General features: G+C 35.4%; 1 pseudogene; it reads left to right on the top strand.

Moving 5' to 3' along the window:
* LOC101582614 overlaps nt 1-3,682 on the top strand; it is a 6,226-nt pseudogene extending 2,544 nt beyond the window's left edge.
* The last annotated feature ends 4,093 nt before the right edge of the window (nt 3,683-7,775 follow it).

Genomic DNA, 7,775 nt, shown 5'->3' with positions numbered 1-7,775 from the left:
CATGACTGTGATGCACACCTACACTCACACTTGTGATTACTAACACATTATCTTACAGTGAGTTTGTACATGATTCTGTACCACCAATACCATGTCCAATTGCACAAATCACTGTCCAAACTTGTTAGAAGTACTTTTCTTTTCACGACCAAGCTCGCCATTAGTATGTTGTATGAGAGTATCTTCATGGTGCAGCTTTGGTCCAAGTTTATAGACACATTGCTTATGTCATTACCTTACAACCCATTTCTAATGCTATCTACATGCAGAATAATTTATAATTCCCAAAATTGAATTAAATTCAATGTTCCTGCATATGCACATTTATTGATAAAATTGGAATGCTTTGATTGAATTTTAATTATTTATAAAAATTTGCATACCTATCATCGGTTCTTAGAACGTACTTCTTCAATGACTTCACCAAGATGCTTTATTTTTCCACCAAGACTGACCAAAGTATCTTTCCTTTGAAATCTCTGCTGTATTTCCACAAAATGTTTTGCTTTCTTCACATCTTGTTACTTATATCAGTCACTGACACAACTGAGAATCAGTCTAGCCAATTTGCGGGTAGACAGCAATGAAAGCAGTATTTATTGAAACATTTCTCTGAGGTACATAAGGAAGGAATATTTTATGAATATATCTTTTAATAATCATAGCAACTTCATGAAATAAATGCTAAGTGATTAATTTTTCTTCAGAAAAAAATACACAGGGTAAATATTTTTAACTATATTATAAACAAAAATAAACTATTAGGGAGATGGAAATTCAAATTCAAGTTTAGCTGGATGCAAACATTCAATAATTTGCTATTTTGCATGTGTAACCTATAGTTGTTTATTCTTAGTGTTGCCACCATTTTCTTTTGTCTGTGTCTGACTTCCTAATTATATTACTCACATACAAGTTGAAAATAACTTTTCCTATTGTTAATTATTAATTTTTTATGACTTTGATAAAGAGTAAAAGCTTTGCAACAGTCCTTGACTTTAAGTGCGAAAACTAAACAGAGACGCAAATAATATTTTAAATTATAAGCACTTAGTTGATAGAAAAATTGGGTTCAAAGATATGAAGTTGAACAAGAACATGATTTTCAGAGCTGGCCAAATAGCTCAGCAGATTAAAGTGCCTCAAGCAGGCCCAGAGGCCAGGGATTCGATCCCAGGCCTTGCGTGCTGGTCCGCCCCGGGGCACGCTGAGACAACAATTGAGACTGGGCTTGGTGATGCTCGCCTGTAATCCCAGTTCTTGGGAATCTGTAAACAGACAGATCACTATGAGTCCAATCTAGTAGTGAGACCCTGAATACCCTGTAGACCCTTCCCTAAAATACAAAAAAGAAAAAAAAAGGAACATGGTTTTCTTTATAATATTTCACAAATTCATAACAAATTCTTTTGTCCTACAACCTTATGCTGTAATAATACAAAATTATGTTAAGTATAGTAGCTTTATTAAAGACTTCAAACTTTGGAGAGTAAAATTAGGCAAAATATATATTCTGCTTCTTATAATTTCTAACAGTTTGGAAAATTTTCCCAAATCTTAGCTGTGATTTTTCACATAAATCTAAAGTACATTGATTTGCTCCAAGAAAAATGAGACAAAAATTCTCATTATACTGAAATCATTGATGAAGTCTTAAATTTCTTTTTTTATTATGAACTAATCATAATTCCTATAGGATTTAAAATAAGAAATGTATTAAACTGTTCCATTGAACCTTGACATAAAACTGCCAAATTTAAAATAAGGTTTTTAGCCATTTATTTTTATTTATTTATTTATTTATTTATTTATTTATTTATTTTCAGTATTTAGAACAGGGTCTACAGATCTACAGAGTCTATGGGGTCTCACTACATAGATCAGACTCAGTGATTTGCCTGTTTTCAGCCTCGCAAGTGCTGGGATTACAGGCCTGCGCCACCACACCCAGTCTTAATCCCATCTCAGCATGCCCCCTAGCAGGGCTGGCATGACACACTAAGGACAGAACCCTGGCTGCTGTGCTCTACCTAAGCAGGCACTTTAATCTGCTGAGCTACCAGACTGACCCCACACTTACTTATCATGACCACAAAGTGTAAATAAATAAATTAAGTAAATGATGAAATAAATAATCAAATGAGAATCCAAAGGGAAATACAGCTACATTCTCTTAATTCAATGAATAAGATTTGTTCTAATACTGTTTGTGGATGGGATGTCGTGTCTGCATCTTGTTCAATGAATAACTACTGAGACAACAATGTGCAATGTATTTCTTATTGAAACTGTCCTACTAATTGATTTTGAAACTGTCTCATTGCTGTTTGTTTCTCAATAAAATTATATTTTAAAAAAGAATTTAAACTTTAAACAAAAAAAAAAAAAAAGAATCCAAAGGGAAACTCAGCAACACTCATCACTAATAACATTAGAGGGGCGATACCAAGTTTTAGTTCATTTCTCTCTAGAAAGAATAAATTTTTCCTTGGTAATTCTTCCTAATTTGTCTGGTGGTGCTAAATATATCCAGAAGTATGAAGAAAACTATCAGTTTACCAGATAATCCAGAACATTCTCATATGCATATCTAATACACCCATCATTATTAATAACTTAGCCATTTATTTTAAACTGGTAACTTTTTTGCATGTTTGTGTGGGGTGATAGTTAAGAAACACTCACTTGGAATACATATAAATATTATTGTATTTATACCTTTCAATAGGTAACCAAACACAGAAAGTGTGACCATAAGCTGAGAGTAAATCTAATCGTTTTTGTAGAAATGTAAAATTATCTTGAACTTTATTAGGTGATAGAAAATAGCGATGATATTTTCCAATATTTGAGGAAAATGTAGGCTGTGAGAATTGGGTTTAAATTATTTTGAAAGATTCAATAAAGCAGCTAAATGATCTTTCTTATGAGAAATTATTTTAATTGCTTCATTTTAGTAATACGGTCTAAATAAACATCTACTGCAATGGCTTAAATGAGGTAGGACTGTTTTCTGGTTTCCTCAGCGCAAGGAATCATGAGCAGCAGTGTCTCCCAATACCCTGCACAGGGCAGTGCACAAGGTCCTGCATGGGAGCCAGCACAAGCGCTAGAACTTTTTAGAGACTCTGGAGTTGTGGATGAGCTTGAAGAACTCTAACTCTCCCTCAGAGGTACAAGCTGTTCTCGGGCCCAGCAGGCAGAAGTCCACACCCCACCCCAAGTTCTTCATGTGTGTCCTGGGGGACCAGCAGCACTGCGATGAGGCCAAGGCCATGGACATCCCCCACATGGACATCGAGGTACTGAAGAAGTTCACCAAGAAAAAGAAGCTATTAAAAAGCTGGACAAGAAGTAAGATGACTTTCTGGCCTCAGAGTCTCTGCTTACACAAATCCTGGGACCTCGCCTCAAAAAGGCTGGCAAGTTCCCTTTCCTGCTGGCCCACAGTGAAAACATGGTGGCCAAAATTGACGAAGTGAAGTCCATGATCAAGTTCCTGATGAAGAATGTCCCGTGTCTGGATGTGGCAGTTGTTCCTGTGAAGATGACAGATGACGAGTTTGTGCACAACATCCAGCTGGCCACCAGCTTCCTAGTGTCACTGCTCAAGAAGAACTGGCAGATTGTTTGGGCCCAGCACATCAAGGGCATCATGGACAAGCCCCAGCGCCTGTATTAGGACACATCCTAATAAATGTCGATGTAATCAAAAACTAAAATAAATGAATGAAGTGGGACTGATTTGATTACTTGGTGATGAATAAATTTAGAATTTTTATGTATAAAGTTAAAAATTGGAATTGGAGCAAAAATAGTAAACAATTTACCTTTGCATATGAAATCCAATCAACTATATGGTAAAATTTCACAGAGTCACAATAGATGATAAAATGGATGAATGTGTCAGGAAACACACTCGTGATGTGCAAGCTCAACAAATTTCTCTTGCCAACATCTTTTCCAAAATCCAAATAAAAAATAAACTTTTCCCATGGGAAACCCAAGTTTCCCTAAAAATAAAACACCTATATGGTACAAAGGCCTGAGAAAAGTAAACAGTGCATTTCATAAAGAATAAATAATCAAATATGGCTCTTGAGTATTGTACAGAAACTTCCTTTAACTATCACCTTGGGCATGCCTGTCCCTGGTGTCATTACCTTGAATCACCGGCAGATATGGTACTAAGCTCCGATTTTGCACACAGATTCAATAAATTTGCTGTTCTCTAAGTCAGTGCACAGACTTAGATTTTTTAAATAAATATGCCTGTAAATTTAAATAAATATTTCATGAAAAATTGAACATTTTTAAATATTGCTGAAATTCAAATTAGAGAATATTATTTTGGTTATAGTATTACCTGTAATCTGCACAAATATGTGAGCAATTATTGTTACATTTAAATTTTCACCGACTTGAATTTTTTTTGATTTGTATAGACTTATATAACACATCATAACTTCATCAGTATATTTAAGACATTTTGCCCAGTGCACTTTTGCCCACAGAAGAAGTCATTTTTCTAAGTGATGGAAGGGGTTGAATTAACACCCTTAAATTATTTCCTGTTAAATAGTAACTTATGTATCAGGAAGCTGTACCAGAATCCACATAGACTACCAGATATTTTCCTTATTCCTCAGACCATAGTGGAGCTAGGACTGTCTTTATCCTTTTGGCGTTTGTTGTACTTTGACCCAAAATGATTCAGTTGTATATAAATTACTGTCCTGGAGGCTGATAATAATAGGAAATCTCATTTTCTTTTATTTGGTTAATGTTTTGTGTGGAAATACAAGCAAACTGTGTTATTCACAATTTTACAGGATTGTCTCCATTAATCTTGATTGTCATCTAGACTTAATTCAAAACCACCTTCTTGGAAAGGTGATTGGCTTGTGAGGGCACTAACACTGTTAATAGTTTAGTCTGCTGATGAGTTCATAGCTAAAAGGGATATTAAGAGGTATGGTCTAGTTGGAGAAAGTAAGCCATGGGATTGGACTGTGAAAATTACATCTGGCTCTTGACACCTTCTTTGAGCTTTTCTACTTATTCTGTGTTTTTAAGCCTCCATGAGTAACTCTACTCCACCATGTTCTTCTGACATAATGCCTTGGAGCCAGCCAAGCAAGGAATCTTATGATTCAAAATATTCTCCTTTCTTATGTTGTAAATTCAAGGTGTTTTCTCTCTGCAACAAATGCTGACCAATATGGAAACCCTCTGAATTTTCTATGTGTGAAGACTAGCTAAATTAATTTCAACCCCAGTCTCCTTTGTACAGAGTTCAACCTACAACTCTTTGGCAGAAGTTTTTAGTTTTAATTATTTATTTCAGTGTGTGTGTGTTTGTGTTTGTGTGTGTGTGTGTGTGTGTGTGTGTATAAAACACACAGGAAACAAAAGTTATATCAGCATATCTTCTTTAGTTAATCTTTCTGTTGTTAAAGAATACAAAAAAGTGATATAAAAAACAGGATAGGAAACAATGCAATATTTCACTAAAGTAATAAGAATTCAACAATGGTTGATGTATTACATGATGCTATCTGCAAGTTAGTTGCTCAGGTTACCAGGTTCATTTAAAGATAAAACAAGAAAGCAATAATAAAAATGATGCAAGGTATTTTTCATCAAGTATTGATATGTTGAAATTTAAGTCCCTACAGAATATGATAAATATATTGAAAATTAGAATATATTTTGAAAATAGGCATAAAGAATTATGTGCTTCTTATGTTTACACATAAGTCCAAAAGACTAACCATATACAACTTTGAAGCAGGTCAGTCCCACAATAATCCTTTTCCTGTCTCTTGGTTTCATTCACCACCCCCTTCTTTTTGAACAACTATCTACCCAAGAGACAGCATAGCTGCAACTGGCATGTCATGACAAGGAGCCCGTATTCAGAAGACCAGAATGACAGGAACTCCAAACATGAAACTATTATTAAAGATTACCATCTTCAGTGCAGTTGCATAGTTCACAGGTATCAGTATATATAGTTAGTCAGGGTGAGAATCATTCCAATTAACTCCTAGATTCAAAAAGCTTCAGGAGATTCTCAGGATCATTGCCTTGCCCATTTTCTACACGTAACTGTATGGTTTGGCATTGTCATGTTTCCTAGCTCTTCTCCTTTCCCTCTCTTGATTAGTTAGTCCTCGAGATCCTGCTTCCCTTTTACTTGTATTACACCTTTCTATTTGTATTTCTTCTTTTGAGTACTTATACTAGGGAAACTATAAAATATTTACACATGTGTGTCTGGTTTATTGTACTTATGAGTATATGTTCAAGTGGCATCCACCTCAATATAAAGGCTTCAAGTTTATCATTGTTAATAGCTGAATAATACTCCATTGTGTAAAAATAGCACATCTTTTTCAACCGTTCCTCAGGTGATGGGCATCTTGGTTTTTTCCAAGATTTGGCTGTCACAAATTGTGCTGCTATAAACATAGGCACACATATATCCCTATGATACGATGTTTTCAGATCCTCTGGGAAAAGTCCCAGTAGAGGAATAGCTGGTTTAAATGGGATTTCCAGTCCAACTTTTCTTAGGAGTCTCCACACTGATTTCCATAAAGGTTGCAACAGTCTACATTCCCACCAGCATTGGAGAATGGTTCCTTTTTCCCCACAGCCTCTCCAACATTTGTTGTTCGGTGATTTCTTTATGATAGCCATCCTTTCTGGGGTGAGATGATATCTCAATGTTGTTTTAATTTGCATTTCGCAGATGGCTAGTGATGTGGAGCATTTTTTCATATATTTACTCGCTTCTTTAATTTCATTCCTCTGAGAAGTGTGTGTTCATCTCAAATGCCCATTTCTGGATTTGGTCTTCAAATTTTGGGGCCCTAGTGCTTTTTAGTTCTTTATAAATTCTAGAGAGCAGACCTTTGTCTGAGTACCTATTTGTCATGATTTTTTTTCCAACTTTGTGTGTTGCCTTTTCACTTTGTTGGTAGTTTCTTTTGACGTGAAAAAACTTCTCAATAAGAGCAGGTCCCAGTTGTTAATTCTTTCAATGTGATTTGATTTCTGTTCATGAACTCTTTGCCTACCCCTATGTCTTAAAGAGTCACTCCCACTTTCTCTTGCAGGAGATTTAGTGTCTCTGCTTTAATGTTTAGATCTTTAATCCATTTTGACTTTAGTTTAGTGCATGGTGATAGACCTGGGTCAAGTTTTACTTTTCGGCATGTGGAGAGCCAGTTTTTCCAGCACCATTTGTTAGAGAGGCTATCTTTCTTCCAATGAGTACGTTTGGTCACCTTGTCAAAGATAAGGTGGCTGAGTGTGTTTGTAGTGGCTTCAGCATCTTCTAATCTATTCCATTTATCCTCAGGTCTATTTTGTTGTCAGTACCATGCTGATTTTATCACAGTAGCCTTGTAGTATAATTTCAAGTTAGGAATTGCAATGCCTCCTGCATTGCCTTTATTGCCGAGGATTGCCTTTGCTATTCTAGGTCTTTTCTGGTTCCAAATAAATTTTAGGAATGATTTCTCTATGTCTGTGAGGTATGTTGGTGGTAGTCTGCTAGGGATTGCATTAAATCTTTACAACAATTTTGGGAGTATGGCCATCTTCACAATGTTGGTTCTTCCTATCCAGGAACATGAAATAACTTACCATTTTCTGAAATCTTCTACATCTCTTTTCTCAGAGTACTGTAATTTTCCTTGAAAAGATCTTTGACTTCTTTAGTTAGGTTAATTCCAAGGTATTTCATTTTCCTTGGTGCTATTGTA

This window comes from Octodon degus, unplaced genomic scaffold, assembly GCF_000260255.1.
Source record: "Octodon degus isolate 3935 unplaced genomic scaffold, OctDeg1.0 scaffold00097, whole genome shotgun sequence".
NCBI classification, from domain to species: domain Eukaryota; kingdom Metazoa; phylum Chordata; class Mammalia; order Rodentia; family Octodontidae; genus Octodon; species Octodon degus.
This window is presented reverse-complemented; position numbering and strand designations above follow the sequence as displayed.